Here is an 18,586-nt window from a genome sequence, read left to right as displayed (position 1 = left end):
TTTCCCCAAGTTTTAGATTGTTTTTATTTTAATAAATTTTCTTCCATTCTTAAGAGTTTTTAGAGTACATATAAATACATGAATAAATAAAACACTTATTTTTACAAAATGAGGATTAGTGGGCATGTATAATTGTAAATATTTCTTCTTTCACTTACTAGTGTATCATAAACATGGTCCAGTCCCTTCCCGCTTCCTCTTCCTCACACCTACCGTCCTTAGCTTCACACAGATTGACAATGAGGAAGAAGGAAAAATCTGGTTTAAACTAAATAAACTCACTTGGAAAATCCCCCATCACATGGGGGAAGATCTTTGCATTTCTTAGCAGATATCTATCTTATAAACACTCCTGCTGGGTCAATTTGCCTGGGTTTTTTTGTTTGTTTGTTTTGGGTTTGGGTTTTTTGTTTGTTTGTTTTTAAGAGTAGGCTGGATGCCTAGCATGGAGCCCAATGTAGAGCTTGAACGTGAGATCAAGACCTCAGCTGATAGCAAGTGGGGGAGTGGGACGCTTAACCCACTGAACCACCTAGGTGTCCCTATTTGCTTTTGTGGGGGGACGGAGGGGCAGAAGGAGAAAGGAGAGAAAACCTTAAGCAGGTTCCACATCCAGTACAGAGTCCAACGAGGAATAAATATCACGACCCTGAGATCACAACCTGAGCCAAATCCAGAGTTGGGCACTTAACCAACTGGACCTCCCAGAGACCACCCCCCAATCTTCTCTTTTTTAAGCATAGTGTGTAGTTCCCCAGCAGCATCCCCAAGACCCAGTTGGACACCACATCATGGATCACCCAGATGTTAAATATGGCACAGGAAAGTTCCCGTATTTAGTAATGACATGCCTGCCTTGGCAGGAGAACTTTTCCTAGCTGTGGTAACCAGTACCGGGCCCCACGCTAAAATTACATCAATAAATAAGGGCAGAGCTGGAAAGCCAGTAATACCTAGCAGGCACTTAAAGGCATAGTTACCTATCAACAGTCTACTCAACTCAAGACACTGGCTGAAGCATTTCACAAAAAAAAAACAATATTTAACTTGATAAAACAAAATTTAAAAGGAAGAAAGAAAGCTGTGGGTCTGGGAGCGGATACAAAAGCAGACCCCTGCCAAGACAGAAAGCCGATATCTGAAGAACCAGCCGTTATTATCAGAGAATGTAAAGGGTGAAAACAACTCCCTCAGCTCATGAGATCCCCAAGAGTTTTAATTCTCTCCACTGATTTTCTGAATATCCACTTTCCAAGGAGCCTGAATTCCTAGGAGTGCCGTGGAAGCTGAGCACTTGTTTGGAAGCTCCAGGATACACCCCCAGTGGAAGGTGAGAATAACAGACACACTTTTCTCCTCATCCTCTGCACCCCAGAAACCAGGGCTTTCCACTTCCCATGATGCACTTGCCTGGGGGCGCTGCTGTGAGCTCCAGCAGGTTCTTGGGCTTCCTCACTCAGAAGAGGGCCACATCATCCCATGAACACTTGTCACCTTTGGGGTTCTGTTTCTTGTCAGTTCCATCAACGCCTCTGAGACCCTGGCATTGCCTGGTGGGGTCCGCGTGATGATGGCTCAGCAGTTCCCCGGGACAGTGGCAGCAGAGAAGAGGAGACTGTACGCCCAGGACGAGGTAGGGTGACCAGAGTGTCTGTGTCTCACAGCATCTTAATCGTAGTGGTCGCTGCTCTTCCCTGGTAGTTTCCCAGGTGCCTTTAGACACATGACCCCACGTAGCCCTCCTGACACCCTTAGACGATTTATTTGTACTAAGGCCATTTCAGAACACACTAAGGCAGCTAAGAACCCTGTTAAGCTGACAGAGATCTCTCCATTGTAAGATGAAGACACGGAGGCTTAGAGAGGTCTAGTAGATTGCCTGAGGCCATGGAGTTAGTGGTGACAGAGCCACGTTCAAACCCCACCCCAAGCTCTATCCTGCAGGTAACTCCGCACACGTCATACCCGGGCGCGCTGACCCTGGCCAAGGGGACCCTGCTAGTGTATGTTTCTGTTCCCCTGTGGCGCGTTACTTGGTCTCTTTTTTTCTGCAGGTGTTTTATGAGGCTCAGGTTGTCTGTATTGTAGGAGCTGATTCATATGCTTATGCCAGGCAGGTCACAAACAGAGCAGAGACGGCGAACCAAGATGGGGAGCCTGTGACTGTGGGCATTCAGTCAGAATTCAGTCAGTCTCTGGTCATTTGGCAGTGATGATCCTTTCCGGAAAGTTCCAAATCATATTGTTACCGCAGTACTTGTGAAACCTCTTTCTCTTGCGTGGCATTTCCCAGCTGCTGCAGAGATATAACACCAACCAGCAAGCATACTTTCTCCTAAAAGTTTCAGTCTGCCTTTCTTTCTACTCCCGCTACCTGGAAATGTGTCCTCAGCCCACGATGGATCCGTAATTGTGCCTAGTGCCCCTAAGTATTCCTGAAATGCTTCTGCTTGTCCTAAAAGGAAACCATTCCAGAGAGCCCCAAATCCCAAATTTGACATTCAAACCTTAGAACGTTCAAGTCCTTGGCCGTGAACATTTTTAAATTTGAACTTTGTTTCTCTTAGCTCCTGTCCCATATTTCACCTGGCCTCATCTTTATCTCCCTTAAGTTTTCTCTTGCTCTGTATAGAACCAGCCTGCTCACCACTGAAGGTGAGAACTGTCCCTTTTTTCTGGGCTGTTCTGCACTTTTTGCCAGGTTCCACGGCAGAGCTGCAGTGGTTCCTTTTGTGCATTCCTGATATGGCCACTGAAGAAGGAAATAGCGGTCATTGGAATTGTTTGTGTTACGCCAGCCATGGTAGAAGCCTGCTAGACACCCTTGGCGCTTTTACTTAAGGACAGAAATGGAAGATTTGTTCACAAATGAATATAGTAGAATGACATCTCACCTGGGGTCAGCTTCCAAGTGAAATCAAGAATGATCAAAAATAACCTTAACATACTGTCGCACGACACCCAGAGAAATCGAGATACAAAGGATTAAAATTTAAATGTCAGAAATGAAATCCAAAGAATCAAAGAAGAAATCATGGAAGAATTCCTTTATAGTATTTCTAACTATGACTCTAAATTTCATAAAAGAGAAGATTAATAATTCAGTTACATATAATAACATACTTCTGCCTAAAGAAAAATATAATAAGCAAAGTTCAAAGACAAGCACCAACTGGAAAAATGTTTCCAAACCACAACACAGACAACAAGCTAATTTCCTAAGTATATAAAGAGCTCTCATATATCATGAAGAAAAAACCCACCAGAAAGTGGGCAAAGGATTCAAGCCATCAGATCACAGGAAGAAGAGATAAATGGCCCTTTTGTATATGAAGAGATGCTAGGTCTGACTAGTAGGAGAAATTCAAATCAAAAGCTACAATGAAATAAATGTCCTTTTTAACCTATCAGATTGGCAAAAATATGAAAGTCTGCCAACAAATTCAGTTGCAAGCTGTGGGAAAAAACAGGTAGCCTCTTATGTCACTGATGGAAGCGTGGACTGAAATAATCTTATGAAGGGAAATTTAGCAATATCTATTAAAATTCCAAATGCTTAAGCCCCTTGACCGAGCAACCCTACTGTGGGAATTTATCCTGCAGTGTAGCTTGAACATATTCAAAATAAGATGTTTTCAAAGTTATTTATTGCAGCATTGTTTGGAATAGTAAAATATTAGAAATATCTCTTGCCATCCATTTATACAATGGAATTTCATGTAGGTATATATATTTTAAAAAGGAATGAAGACGTTCTCTATACGCAGATATTTAAAGATCTCCAGATTAAACTGGTAGGTGAAAGGAAAATGCAGAAGAATGTTTGTACAAAGGAGGGTCATAAAAATATTTATTTTCCTTATATTTGCATGTAGAAATTCTGGAAGAACACACAACCCAATAATGGCAGTCAGCTCTGATAGGCGTAGGTAGAAAACAGATAGGGAGAAGAGCAAAATTCTTCATCAAAAACATTTTGTTTTTTTCTTTTTAAGTCATTTGAATGTGTTTTCCATTTTTGAAAAATAATTTTTTTAAAAACATTGAAAAATCCCTTAAATTGTCTCTAAAGTTCAGAACATAAGGTTTTACACCTATGATCCTATTCCATAATGAAGTCTGAGAACAACTTGACTAAAATAAGGAGTGGAGGTTCAGTTGCTATGCAGGTGTCTGGGTATTAAAATCATTCTCCTTTAACATACCTGGCTGGGAGTGGGTGGAGAATTTTAAAAGGCACCTGCTTGCCAGGAGGGATTAGACTAATCCAATACCAAGCCTCGGGAACAAACCTGTTTTGTTGTTGTGAAAATGGGAGGAGAGGAGTGCCTGGGAGGCTCTGTTCCTTAAGTGTCTAACTCTTGATTTTGGTGGGTCAGGATCTCAGGGTTGTGGGTGGGCCTTACACTCAGCAGAAAGTCTGCTGAAGATTCTCTCTCTCCTTCCCCTTCCACCCTCCAACCTTGCATGCCTTTGACTCTAATCTTAAAAAACAAAGAAAAGGGGGGAAAGCAAGAATTCCCAATTTAAGTGAAGGTTGAAGTTCAGGGGTAAGTTAAGTATGCAGCTCATGGGACTCCATGATATGGTGGTGATATTTTCTAAACTCTGCCAGGCCAGGGTGCATGAAAAGTGCAGCTGTACCCAGTGAGGCACTAGGAGTCATATCCAAAATTGGTACTGTCCTAGGGAGTTCTAGAAGTGATGGTTAACATCATGTATGATTTTCGGAGTTAGGGATGTGGAGGTGACCAAAGTCAGAAATCATAAATGGCACTACATTGGTAATACATTTATTTATCTCTCAAGATACAATACAACACAAATCATTCCTTGGACCTGGGAAAAAAGAGAAAAAAAATACAGAGAACAAGGAAATATTGAGGATGCATTTCAATCCATGGATCAGATCATTGAAGGTGAATTCTTGGTCTTTTCTCGTCATGAGAGTTTTCAATATATAGATACTAATTTAATCAATAATGCTGATTTGATAGAACTCAGATGCAATCAACTCATCTTAACTCTTCTCTTGGAAGTTAGTAGAGAGATGGACAATCCAGGACATCAGATTCAGAGAGGATAGGGAGGTTTCATGAAGGACGATGATTCCTTGGCCAAAAAGTTAGTACTGGTTCCATAGACTATGGAACACATTTGAAATTTTGAAAAAGAGGGTGCCTTGATCAAAAGTTCCCTTTAATAAATTCAACAGTGCAACTGGAGCAAGGTAGGAAGAGAGTATCCATGGGGAACAAGTTGAAGGGCATTATAGTCTGTCAGGTGGAGATGATGACTGCGGCATTGGAGTGAAGAAGAGAATATACAAGCCACTGACTAGGTGTGAAGAGCAAAAGGGGATCGAAGAAAACCTTGAGATTAGAGGTCGGTTGACTGCCAAAAAGATGGTTATCCTTAACAACCTGGGGAGACACCATGACCCGTATGGAAGCAAGCTGAAGACAAGGGCTCAAGGGACTGGCAAGACATTCAAGGGGTATTGCCCACAGGCCATTAGAAGGGAGTTCTGCTGCTTTAGGAGACACTGAAGCTCAAGCTATGGGTTTGGGAGAAGTCATGAAGGTGAACTATGTCACCAAAGGAGAGAATAATATCTGAAAATCTATTTTTTAAAATATTTCTAGATAAAAAGACAAGTACTTTAAGACCAAAATCTGAAATAGAGGAAGTAGAGAGAGGAGTTGGTGCTATGATTGAGTAATGAAAATTATAACACATGGCGGAAGCAGGAGGGAGAGTAGAAAGAGAGAGAGGAGAGAGACAGTCTGAAGATAGAATCCTCAGGAATATTTCCAGTTGGGGTTATTATTATTTCCCACACTCCTGTCACCTAGAGAACCAAATGGGATGAACCGCGTAACTTCACGATGCCCATTCTGGACACTCAAGGGTATGAATTCAAGGGCTTCCCCTATATAAATATTGCCCATATAGGGCAATATTTAATGTATATGTCCCTATATAAATATAATATCTATCTGATACCAGATAGATCTAAAATTTATATCGACAGGTACACCACCAAGTATTTTCAATTGCCCTGATATTTTCTGCACCATCTCCAGTTTCTTGAATGCAAACAAAATTGGATTTTCTAACACCTAGGATTAATTATAGATTGCTGAAGTTTTTACTTCCTACTTGGGTGAAATTGGTTTTTTAAAAAAGATTTCATCCTCCACTCCTTCCCCACCCCACCCCCACTTCTCCTCACATGGAACCATGTATTCTTCATAGCTAAGTTCCCTGGGGGTTTTCAGGGTGCTGAATTGTGGTTGGGGGTTTAATCTTTCCAGGGAAATGAACAGTGTGTGACTGACTGGGTATCACTGCTGAAGGACCAGTCTTCCTGGGCCACTGGAAGTCATCTCTGCCCCTAGGCAGTTTCATCTTAGAAATGGATTCAGTCTTAGGAAGAACCATCTTGTTCTTTATTCTTATGTGACAGCAGAGTTGTGGCTCAAACCAGTAATAATTAGTTGTAGATCTTGGCAACACACCATCATGGGTAGGTGGGGAAATGGAGCCAGACTTGTGGGAGACGTTCTAATTGCACACAACTCCTCAGGGATCTCGTGTGTAAAAACAGCTGCCTCTGAAAACTTGGCCAAATTATAGTGATTCTTTGAAATCAACGCAAGAAACCAAATGTTATCCCCGTGACCTCGAAGAAAATAATATGAATGTTTAGTTAAATGCACTGCGTTCTGTTTTGAATATATTTAAATTAAGTGTCTCTAAAAACAAGAGTCTTGCCTGCTCACTGTGTTGGGGATGTGCACTTTGGAGGGCAGGTGTGTTTTATGAGGAAACTCAAAGTGAACGTGGTTCAGAGGACAGAGAAATGGGCATACACGTGGCAAGCCAGGAGGCAGCATTTTCATAGGTGGGTTTCCTTTTCAGTCATGGTTTTGGGGCCATAGATGGTGCATTTCTAAATAAGTGTTGTCATTTTCTTGCTTTATAGCTGTAGAACCCAGGTATAACTGATAACGTTCAGTTAGACAGTGACCATCAGGACAGGGGCAAAGCCCAGCCCCAAATTATATCCGTTTCCCTGTTCCCCTTCTTCTCAAATGAGGCCTACCTCCTACGTCTCCGTCATCACCATCACCCCATTTCCCCTACTCACCCCCAGCACATACATGTAGTTTCAGAGGGTGAGGTGTCCTCCCTCCTTTTCAGGGCCAACCCTTACACTGGCACCTTTGGTTCCTCTCGCTGTCCATAATTACCCCTTCTAGGTTCTATGCCTTTCATTTCCATCTCTTTACTGCCTCATTCTGCTCAGTCCGTAAACTCAAGCCTGTCCCATCCTTAAAAGTGACCCTCTCTTGATCCCGCTTCAACCTTTAGCTATTGCTTCTGTCTCCTTCCCTTCTGAGACAAATTTTTACATCAATCGCCTACCCTGCCTCACTTCCCATTTATGCTTCAATGTACTGCTTCTGTCAGGACCACCAAGGGCTCGATAGTTCTTCAATCAAAGAGACACTCTTCTGCTCTTTTTACCCTGTACACTAATGCCATCTACACTGCAGACCATTTGGTCCTCACAGCTCTACTACCTTGGCTTCTCTGACACTGTTCTTTCCAGTGTCTCCTCATGCCTCTTTGCTCTTTAATTTCCCACTGGGCTTATCCATCTCTCTCTTCCTGCTATTCTTCTGGGAGCCCAGATCCCTTTGAGAGTCTGAAGGCGTGGACCTTTCTCCCACATAAAAAGGACCTATGTTCTATGTAAGTAGCACTGCCAGCTACAACAGACAGTCCCCAAATCTTCACAGATTCGCACAACCAAGATTGATTTCTTGAGTGGACAAAGTGTAATGTGGATGCTGTCCTAGGCATGTGTCCCTGAAGCGTGACTCAGGGATCCACCTCCCTTGATGTGGCTCGGCCATCTCAGTTTCTCGGGCTTCCAGCTGCACAGATGGCAAGTTAAGGCGGATGAAAGATGACTGTGAGCCTGTCCCCATTCTGCTGGCCAGAACTCAGTCATACAATGTCACTTAGAAGCAGGAGAAGCTGAAAAATGTAGTTGGCTACATGCTCAGAAAGAAAAAGAATTGTATATTGGTGAACACGATCCTGGAGGGTCCCCAGACTCCTTGAAGCCCAGCGTAAGAGCTACATTAAGTGTTAGAGTTCCATTGGATCTCCATAGTCCATTGCTTCCCTTCTTTTGCAAGGTCCCATGGCTGTTCTCACTGCCCCTCATCTTCGCTACCCTCTTCATACTGAAAATTACTCACCGTATATCTCCAGCTCTCACCATTCTTGAAGATCTCATTTTCGTATCTAAGATATTTCATTTGGTTAGGCCATGGTCACTTCAAAATCAGTAAGATCAAAACTCAACTAAACATCTTCTTCCTTAAGCCAATTTCTTACTCTGTTTTTGATCTTAAATAATGACCTTATCATTTACCTACTCACATAAGGCAGAAAACCAAGTGGCATTTTTACTCTCTCCCTCTCCTACACTTCCTGCAGAAAACCCTCCTAATTACCTCTTAAATGTTTTTTTAATTATTCAATGTATTTCTGTTGTGTTTTACTATTTAAGTTTTTCATTTTGAAAAATTTCAATCATTTAGAAAAATGAACAGCTATAGACACTCTTACCCTGGATTCACCAGTTGTTAATAATTTGCTTCATTTGTGCCCCCCTCCCTCTCTCTCTGGTCCCCCCACACCCTCTTCTGTCAGTGTTCATTCTTCTGAATGGTTGAAATTTTTCAAAATAAAAAATTTAAAAATAGCAAAACATAAAAAAGAAATAAAATATGTTAAATATGTATGTATATACACACACATATTCTTACAATATTCCCCTTCATTATCACAGCACAACATTCTTGGGAAACTTAACATTGCTAGAATAATATTTCTGATATAATAGTGATATATGAGTCTTATTCAGATTTGTCCTATTGGCTTGATAATGTCTTGAGGTTTGTTTGTTTGTTTGTTTGTTTGTTTTCTGGTCCAGGACTGAATTCAGGATCATGTACTGTATGTCTCTTTTATCTCCTTTAAAACGGTTTCCTGGACTTTTTTTTTTTTTTTAATAATGTCATGAATATTTTTGAAGACCCAGGAGAATTGTTCAGCAGAATATCCCTTAGTTTGGGCAGGATGGTTGTTCCCTCTTGAGTAGATTCAGGATAAGCATTTTTGGCAGGGCTGTCTTTTGAGGGCATCACCCCAGAGGCATGTGACATGTGTGGCCCGTTATCTGTGACCTTCAGTTGGATGAGCCGGTTAAAGTGGTACTTCTGGGTTCATCGTGTGTGAGGACAGTCTCCCTTTGAGATGAGTAAGCTCTCCCAGGAGCGCTTATCTGAGGCTGAATGGCTAATCTGTTCCCAGGAGACTTTCATTCATTTTAATTAAATTAAATTAATTATTTATTTATTTCAGAGAGACAGAGAGTGGGAGTGGGAGCGAGGGGAGGGGTGGAGGGAGAGGGAGACAAGCAGACTCCCCGCTGAGTGGGGGCTCCATCCCGGGACCCTGAGATCCCAACCTGGGCCAAAATCAAGAGTCAGAGTGATGTAGTTTTGGAATGTAGGTGAGGTTCGGTGGGGTGAGGTCCGGAGAGACAACCAAGAAAGAATTCTTGAGACGTCTTTGGGGCAAAATGGTGGTTTTATTAAAGCCCCGGGACAGGACCTGAGGGCAGAGAGAGCTGTCGGGGGTTGTGAGGGATGGTGGATTAGGTACCTGGGAGTTGGGGGAGGTAAGGAAAAAGGAGCATTCACAAGGATTTTCATGTGTTAAAGAAGATACCGGAGGCCTTGCCATTGTCAAGTCAAGGTTGTTTTTCCCTCTAGCGAGGCAGTAACAGGAAGATCGTTTGGAGGTTCCTGGCAGAGCGGTACACTCTGCCCCGCCCGCTTCAAGTATGTGCCAATGGGCTGCAGGTTATGCGGACATTTCATTGCACCTACATTTCCTTCTGGAATCGAGGCTATTGGTAGAAGTGCTTTGTTCTTGCAGATTGCTAAGACATCTGTAACCTGCGGGAGACTGATGAGTGCAGCATTGTGATCTCTGTCAGTTAACTCTGTTTTTCCTTTCCTTAGCCATAAGGCAGCCAGGAGTCTGAGGAATGTCACAGGTATCCCATCCGGGGGAGGGGGTTGTGGGGTGTCGCCTTCTGCTTTGTCCTCAGCTTGCCTTCTGCTCCCTCATTAAGAGGCTCAACCAACTGAGACACCCCGGCGCCCCGCCCTCGTTAGTTTTCATGTCACTGATGAGTCTTGCCTGGCAATTTCTTCTAACTCTCTTATGCACTTCACATTTATTTCTTGGCATTCTTTAATAAAGAACGTCAATTTTTTTTTGTATCGATATGGATTCATAGGTTCTTTTTTTCTTTAATTAATGTGTCAAAATCCATTCTGACCATTATTTTTGATGCTCAGATTGTCCTAAATGTGGCCAGTAGGAGCCCGTCCAAGCTAGTTCCTGTAGCCTTTTTGATGAGGGAACAGAAGTCTAGTGGAGGACAAAGCAGAAGCTGGCACCTTACACCCCTCCCCTGCCATGTGATATGTGTGACATTCCCCAGGCACTCCTGGATGCCCTGAATTTTAAGCCTCTACCTTCAGCTCAGGTCATGATCCCAGAGTCCTGGGATCGAACCCCACATCAGACTCCTTGTTCATCAGGGAGACTGCTTCTCCCCTGCCTGCCATTCCCCCTGCTTGTGCTTGCTCTCTGTCTCTCCCTTTCTCTCCCTCACTCTCTCTGTGTCAAATAAATAAATTTTTTTTTTTTTAAAAGGAAAACAAATCAAATGGTTATCTGATAGCGAACATTGTCCTGCAGGACAGGAGTCTCCCTCAGTTTGCAAACGTCTTAGTGATTTACAAGGAAAAAGCTTTCTTATCAATAGCCTAACTTCCAGAGCCCCATAACTCAGTTTCCTGGAGCCCTAACATCACCCTCTTCATGAAATTGAGGGAGGCTGAAGCAGAAGGAAATGTAAATAAAATGGAATTTCTTTTGAACCTGCAGCCATCGACAAGAATGGGTGATAGGAGGATGTCACATTCCTCCAGGAAACTCCCGACTGTCTTCACCTTAGTGCCTCATTAGATGGAAAGAGCCTTGGCTTGACAATACCCAGGCCCCCAGTATCCTAAAGACTTGAGCATATCACAGTCCTTCTGGACACTCCCTTTGTCCTCATCTCCCTACTCCTGAGTGTATAATCAGCCACTCCTCAAGACCACAAGGGAGCAGCTCTCTCTGCCCACGGGTCCTGTCCCCGGGCTTTCATAAAACCACCATTTTGCACCAAAGACGTCTCAAGAATTCTTTCTTGGTCATCGGCTCCGGACTTCACTGCACCGAACCTCACGTATATTCTAAAACTTCATCATTTTGAAATAAATTCTTCAGCTTTTGAGCACTTTCTGGCCCAACGAGTTGTTTCAGGCTTAGTTTGTCCTTTCCCGGTCCCACACCTGGAACTGGCCTTTCCTCCAAGGAGCCTTGGTTACATTCAGTGGGAAATGGTGTTTAGAAACCAGATCTGATGCTACTAGGCTATCTTTGCTTGTAGGCTTTTTTAGTAGACAGAGCTAGGAAATTTTTTATTTTATTTTTATTTTACTTTTTTAAGAAATGAGGCCATGCTGATACTTCTAATTCCAATCTGATACCACAGGGCTCCTCCTCACTTTTCCCCATTCCATATCTGCATCTCCCTTTGCCCAACAGTGAAAACCCTAGTTCCCAAAAATATACATGCACTTATTCATTTGCTCAATCATGCAATCCCCTCAAAATGGTTTCAGAATCACTACACTCAACACTGCCATACCCAAACTTACTAAACACAGTCAAGCTTTCTTTTTATTCTAACAGTGTTTCCCAGTGAGTGCATAACCCAAACATCAAGTTCAAAGTCTACTTGGATTAATGTTTTTTGGTAATATCAATTTTACATACGACTAGGTTCATTTGTTTCTGCTTATACATTCAATTTTAGAGTATTTTCTCCATTGCCATTTACTTAAATCTTTATTTCATATATATATATATATATATATATATATATATATATATAGAACTCCTCATACATATTAACAGCTGCGGGCTCCTGGGTGGCTCAGTTAGTTGAGTGTCTGACTCTTGATCTCAGGGTTCTGAGTTCAAGCCCCGCATTGGGCTCCATGCAGAGTGTGGAGCATACTTAAAAATGGAATAAAATAAAATAAAAATGAATATTAACAGCTGTATATAATGCTTCAGTTATTGAGATTTTACTAATAAGATATTTGGCTTAATTTCAGATTTTATGAGGATTTCTTCAGGGGCCCCACAGAGTCTTCACAAATATAATTAGTAATTTGTTTCCACCTGTGCCCTTGGACACCTGAGAGCGTGACATCTCATCTCCTACCAACCAACCTGCCCCAATTATCTAAGTGTGGCCTCTTGGGTGTGGGCGTCAAGCTGGGACTTGTGGTCTTTATCCTTATCTCTATTCCTCTTAACCCCAGCCACAGTTTTTGCAGCATTCCTGGGGTATTCCTGGGACTCACACCACCCACAAGTAGCAATGACCCAGCAAACGCCATTCTTCTGAGCAGTGGTCTTAATCCCTGATACACATTACTATCACCTGGAGAGATTTTTGAATGCTGATAATTATCTCTCCTTCCCAAAACCAATTAGATTAAAATCCCTGGGAGTGGGATTTTATCAGTCAGATAACTTTTTTCCTAATGCATTGTTCTAATGGGACCTGCTTAACCAGGTTTGCAAACTCCAAGCACAAGATTCTTGGAATGCCATTCAATCCAGTTATCTATTCATAACAGTCTATGGAGGGACACATTTTTCCCAGAAAGGTACCAAGAATTATTTATGCATCTCTGAACCTTTAGAAATTATTTAAAATTTTATGTAACTTAGATGTCATTATAGAGAAAAGAATGCTGGGTGGCTCTTTTGGTTAAGCGGCTGCCTTCACTTGGGTCATGATCCCAGAGTCTTGGGACCGAGTCCCACATCAGGTTCCTTGCTTGATGGGGAGCCTGCTTCTCCCCCTGCCTCTGCCTGCTGCTCTGTCTGCTCATGCTCTCTCTCTGACCAATAAATAAATAAAATCTTTATTTTATTTTATTTATTTATTTGACAGACAGAGATCACAAGCAGGCAGAGCGGCAGGCAGAGAGAGAGGGAGAAGCAGGCTCCCCACTGGGCAGAGAGCCCGATGCGGGGCTCGATCCCAGGACCCCGGGATCATGACCTGAGCCGAAGGCAGAGGCTTTAACCCACTGAGCCACCCAGGCGCCCCAATAAAATCTTTTTTTAAAAAAAGATGTCATTATAGAGAATAAAGTAAAAATTATGTGCAGTGGTGCTTTGATATTAATTTTCAATTAGTTCCTCATCCAAGAATTGGTGAGTCTTCAGCCCATTGTAGCTAAAGACTGTCCTCATCTTCTTTCTCTGCCCTGATTCCATACCATGTCTAAGTCTCTCATGTCTTTATTATCTCCCACGGCCCTGTGAATGTCTGATTCATGGCTCTCTTGCACTCCACAGATGATTCTCAGTTCCTCCAGACACCTAGTCCATTTATCATTGTGTTTCTCCAGGGACTGCTCCCACCATCACTCATTGCAAAGAGCCTCCTGTCTGTCCTGTGGCCTCTAACCCGGGAGAACCTCCAGGTCTTCCTACCTCCCCAGTCCAAGGGTCACCCAGCAGAGCATTTCTACACTGGTGGACCAACAAAGTGGCAGGAGCCATTTTCTGATTGATGTCTGGGTTAAACACAGATCCTGTGCTAAGCAGAAACATAGACATCATAGAAAGAAAAGGAGGCTCCTTTATTTAAAGTTCCTCCCATCCTGCTGCTGTAGAGTTTTTGTCACTGCTTCTCACCTGCCGCAGTGAGGCCATTTCCGGCTTCTGTCTGGCCACCTGCTCCGTGTGGTCACCTGCTTCCTGCCCTCCTTGGGTCCATCACACACCCAGGTTTATCTTGGCATCACAAGGGCTGCTGCTCAGCTATTTTCCAGAAAAGAACATAATTAAAAAGGCATGAGGCATATGTTCTATTTTAGTAGTTCAACCAAATTAGGAGCTTAAAAGCTTCATATAGAAGGTAATATTAAGTGAAATATTGAAAGAAGAAAGAAGTGAGGTTCAGTATACTGAAGGGAAACTGCTAGGTTTCTGTTATGGGAGTCATAACCAGAGTGATGTTTCCTTAGAGGGCAGCCTCTGTTACTTGTATGGGGTGGATTGAAGATGGAAATGGACAGGGAAAAGTCTGGAATTTGAACAGCTGCTAGGAAATTAAGGCTCAGGCAAGAGGATGGCTATTGAAAGAGGAGACCTGGATCCTGGAAATACTGTGAGAGAAGAAATGAATGGTAGAATTTGAAGATGGATCAGTGTTTGGATGAAGAATGTGAGAAATTGGACTTAGAACTAAATTTTGCAAAGCAGTTAATCATTGATGTCCTTAATGTAAAATGAAGAATCTGGCCAAAAGATATCAGAAAGGAATTAAAAAAAAAAAAAAAAAAGTAACCTATTCAGAGAGAATCCAATGAATAGCTGTTGATGGCCAATCTTAAAAACTGAGAATTATGTGCAAAATAACACAAAAAGTGGTCTATCATTACTCTTAAGAGCAACAGAAAAAGAACATTTTTAAAAAATTTATTCTTAAGTACTTTATTGTTTTGTTGTTGTTGTTGTTTAAATTTTTTTTATCTTTTATTAACATATCACAGCACTCACCATAGCACATACCTTCCCCAATGTCCGTAACCCAACCACCCTCTCCCGACCCCCTTCCCCCCACTCCTGGCAGCCCTCAGTTTGTTTTGTGAGATTATGAGTCTCTTATGGTTTGTCTCCCTCCTAATCCCATCTTGTAGAAAAAGAACTACTTTAGCACACGGATAGCTTTCCAGCTGCCTCATTTATTGTAAAAAACAAGAAATTCATAGTTTCCTACTCTTTCCAGAGAGTAGTTCTGCTCTTTGTCTCTTAACTTGTATATTCAAGAGAATATCAATCATTTCTGGAACATTCCACAAAGCTGAACTCGCAATCTCAAATCATATGACATTGTGATTGTATTGTTTTCCTCTGTAGGACCTATCCATTTTATTCTAGAGCATGAGGATGGCATGTTAATACCTAGAGGACACCATCTACTACTTGGTATATGTTCAGGTGAGTGGAAAGTCATTATATTTAATACAAATTCAGGGATTCACCAACCTAAAGTTCCACATATCTGCAGAGCCCTGTGCTCATCAGGATCCCCGGACAATGTGATTCCTACATCTTTTTATCAAGCCTCACTGCTGCTATCCCCTATGGCAGTTGAGTCACTGCACATAAAAGGGAACATTAATGCAGGGGATGAGAGAGAAGCTAAAGGAAGATAAAGGTGTGAGCAGAAGCTATGGCAGGTACAGATCTCTAGTTTCTGGGGCCTTCAGGAATACAGATATACTAGGATTTGGGGTGAAATTTATCTAAGCCTGATTCATCCAATGCGTTTGTAACCTAGTTATACAAATGTTCCCACTTCCCTAAAGGATATTCTTTAGGCAACTTAAGCACTGTGGTCTAGAGCCTTGAATCTAGCAGGAAGCAGAAAATACCACTAAGAATCTAAAATAACCATTGCAAAGCTGCAGCACTAAACCCCAAAAGATTTCATGTCACAAGAGAGACTCTTGGGTCCTCACTCAGAGCTTTATCAAGCCTAACTTAGAAGCGTGGGTGGTTTCCCATGCCACCACGGATTAGAAGCAATCCCTACTCAGGTATCACCTTCCCTAGGAAATCTCCCTGAGGGAGCCTGGATTACCTACTGAATTATTCACTCAGCGTGAGAATTAGTGGGTATTTCCCACATACCAGATTCTGTCTCTCCTTCCCGGTACCCAGTACAGACTTCTAGCATGGAACTTCCCAATCCCAGTCTCCCTGCCTAACCATTGGCTTCTTGTGGGAAGACGGCCTCTGTCTTTGCCCTTCTGTTTGGCACATAAAATACACATAAAAGAGGCTCATTGAGTGTGTGGTGAGCCCCAGCGTGTGGGAGCACACTATAAAGCAGTCAGGGAGTCAGAGAGGAAGAAGTCATACCAGCCTGCCTTCCTTGGAGTGATCATTCATTCCACAGACAGATAAGTAGTTGAGGGTCCTTTAATAGGATTTACCAGAGTATCAAGTCAACCTGAACAGTGATTGAGATTAACATCATTAAAACTAATGGAAGAAACTCAAAATCCTTAGTCTGAAGAACAAAAGAGCTGGGGTACAAGCATGAGTGAGTCAGGATACAGGAAGTCCCCCCAGGAAGAAGGGCTGCACCTGTGAATGCTGGAAACAAAAGAAAACAAAAACACAGCTACTGGTCGGCCAGGACAGAATCCCCGCCCCCGCCCCCACAGTGCCCCCCACCTTCAGTCTCCAAGCTGGGGCTTTGGATTTCCTCCCCTGCCCTGCCCCCACTCTTTGGCAGCTGCTGTCACACATCAGAGCTCCCCACACCGACCCTCTGCAAACCCACTTCCAGCTGATTAAAGCAGCTGGGATTAGAACCCCAGTGCAGCCCATCCAGGGTGCTGGCCTTGCTCAAGGTTCTGAAGAGCTGTGGAAAGAAGGAGTAGGTCTATTCATGGGTCTGATGGAAGATGCAACCAGAGAAAATTGGATACAAGAGGCAGAATTCTCTGCTGTATGAGAGCTGGCCAAAAGTAGAACAACAGCCTCCCTGATTCTGTTCCAACATCACCAACAGGAAGGGACGTTCTAGGCCAGCTTTCAAACTGTTTTACCATGACCTTAAAGTCTATTTATGATGGGACCCAATACACACACACACACACACACACACACACACACACACACACACACATAGAAACTAAATTACCCAGGACACTTACCATTGTGATACAGCCTGATATTTCCTGTTCTTCCTCTTCTGTTCTATTTATTTTGATTATGCTGGTCCCACCTGAATGACTTGATTTCATGACTCATTACTGAGTCATGCTAGGCAGTTTGCAACACCAAACAAGTAGCGATTTCTGTGGAGATGATCAGAGAACTCCTGTGTCAAAACCATGGAGATGCTGACCAGACCTCTGAGCTTCACATGCACCTCCTGATTCTGAATTTTTAGGGTTGCTGAGAACCCTTCCTTCCTTCCAGAAGGAAGCCCTGCACTGGGAAAGCTTGGAGGTGACCTCTAGAGTTCCTTCCAAATCCAAAGACTGGGATTTCCTGGGCCCCTACCATACACAGCTGTTATGCTAAGAGTTATGAAGACAGAAAGAATTCCAATAAAGAGTACCTGTCCGGCTGGAGAGACAAGACGTGCACACGGAGGGAGCTACATAAGAACTTCACAATTCTAAGCCAGAGTGGAGTCCAGACCTTGATGCCCCTAGTTCAGGAAGCTGAGAAAACTTGCACACTGCAGCGATCAGAAAGGCCTCACAGTCGGGAAATACTTGGTACCCATTAGTGGAAAGGTATGAAGGTCTCATCTACTACTACGCTTTCTCACTGGTAACCACGACAACAGGTATAACAGCAATAAATAGATAACGTTCATTGAACAATATTAAATAGCTAACATTTAATTGCTTATGACATGTGGCTTTATGTGAATTCTGATGTAACAACAATCCTACAGTTAGGTTATTGGTCCCCCAAGTGTAGTGCCTGGACCAGCAGCAGCAGCATCATGTGGGAATTTGTTAGAAATGCACATTTGCACTGACTGAGAAACTCTGAGCCAGGACCAACTGTTTGTTTTAACAAGCCCTCCATGTAATTTGGATGCATGTTAAGTTTTGAGAACCACTGGGTTAATAACAGTTTTGCCCCCATTTTTGCATGTGGTGATGAAACATAGAAAGATTGAGTGAACTTCCAAGGTCACCCAGCTAGTAAATGGTAGAAGCCAAGTTTGAACCCAGGCAGTCTGACTCCCCAGGATAGTGTTCCCTGGAAGAGAGGAGACCACTCGCACTCTGCAAATGTCCAGGATTCCTTGGGCGTCAGCTGCTCACAGAATCTAATGCTGCTTACCTCTCACAGATCAGCTTCTTGAACCAATGGTGGGAAAACATGGCGGCATTGAACACCACATCAATGGAGGCCACGTACCAGGTGATACAGAACTGATAAGTGGCTTACAAAAATGACTCGGGTTCCATTATTTGTGGTGGTAGATTAAAGGTAAGTTTGGGGCACCTTGGGTGGCTAGTTGGCTAAGTGTCTCACTCTTGGTTTCAGCTTAGGTCATGATCTCAGTGTTGTGAGATGAAGCCCCACATCGGGCTCCACAAGATCTGCTTGGGATTTTCTCTCCTTCACCTTCTCTCCATGCATGTTCTCTCTCTCTCTCTCTCTCTCTGTCTCTCAAAAATCAATCAATCAATCAATATTTAAAGGTAAGCTTTTTAGAATATAGCTCAGAAGATGTGTGTGTACCCACACCCACTTTGAGTGGAATATAATCTGGAGAGATAGAGGTGACTCAAATAGG

The 18,586-nt window shown here is 42.9% G+C and overlaps 1 long non-coding RNA gene across 1 annotated transcript; it reads left to right on the top strand.

Moving 5' to 3' along the window:
• Window positions 1-1,554: 1,554 nt before the first annotated feature.
• LOC116869148 lies at window positions 1,555-18,216 on the top strand. The gene is made up of 3 exons (XR_004382971.1): window positions 1,555-1,633; window positions 15,163-15,243; window positions 18,136-18,216. It is a non-coding gene; the product is annotated as an uncharacterized LOC116869148 (long non-coding RNA).
• Window positions 18,217-18,586: the final 370 nt, after the last annotated feature.

This window comes from Lontra canadensis, unplaced genomic scaffold (genome assembly GCF_010015895.1).
Source record: "Lontra canadensis isolate GAN:19392208 unplaced genomic scaffold, GSC_riverotter_1.0 scaffold18, whole genome shotgun sequence".
Taxonomy (NCBI): Eukaryota; Metazoa; Chordata; class Mammalia; order Carnivora; family Mustelidae; genus Lontra; species Lontra canadensis.
Note: the sequence above shows the minus strand (reverse complement) of the source record. Positions and strands in the feature narration are given on the sequence as shown.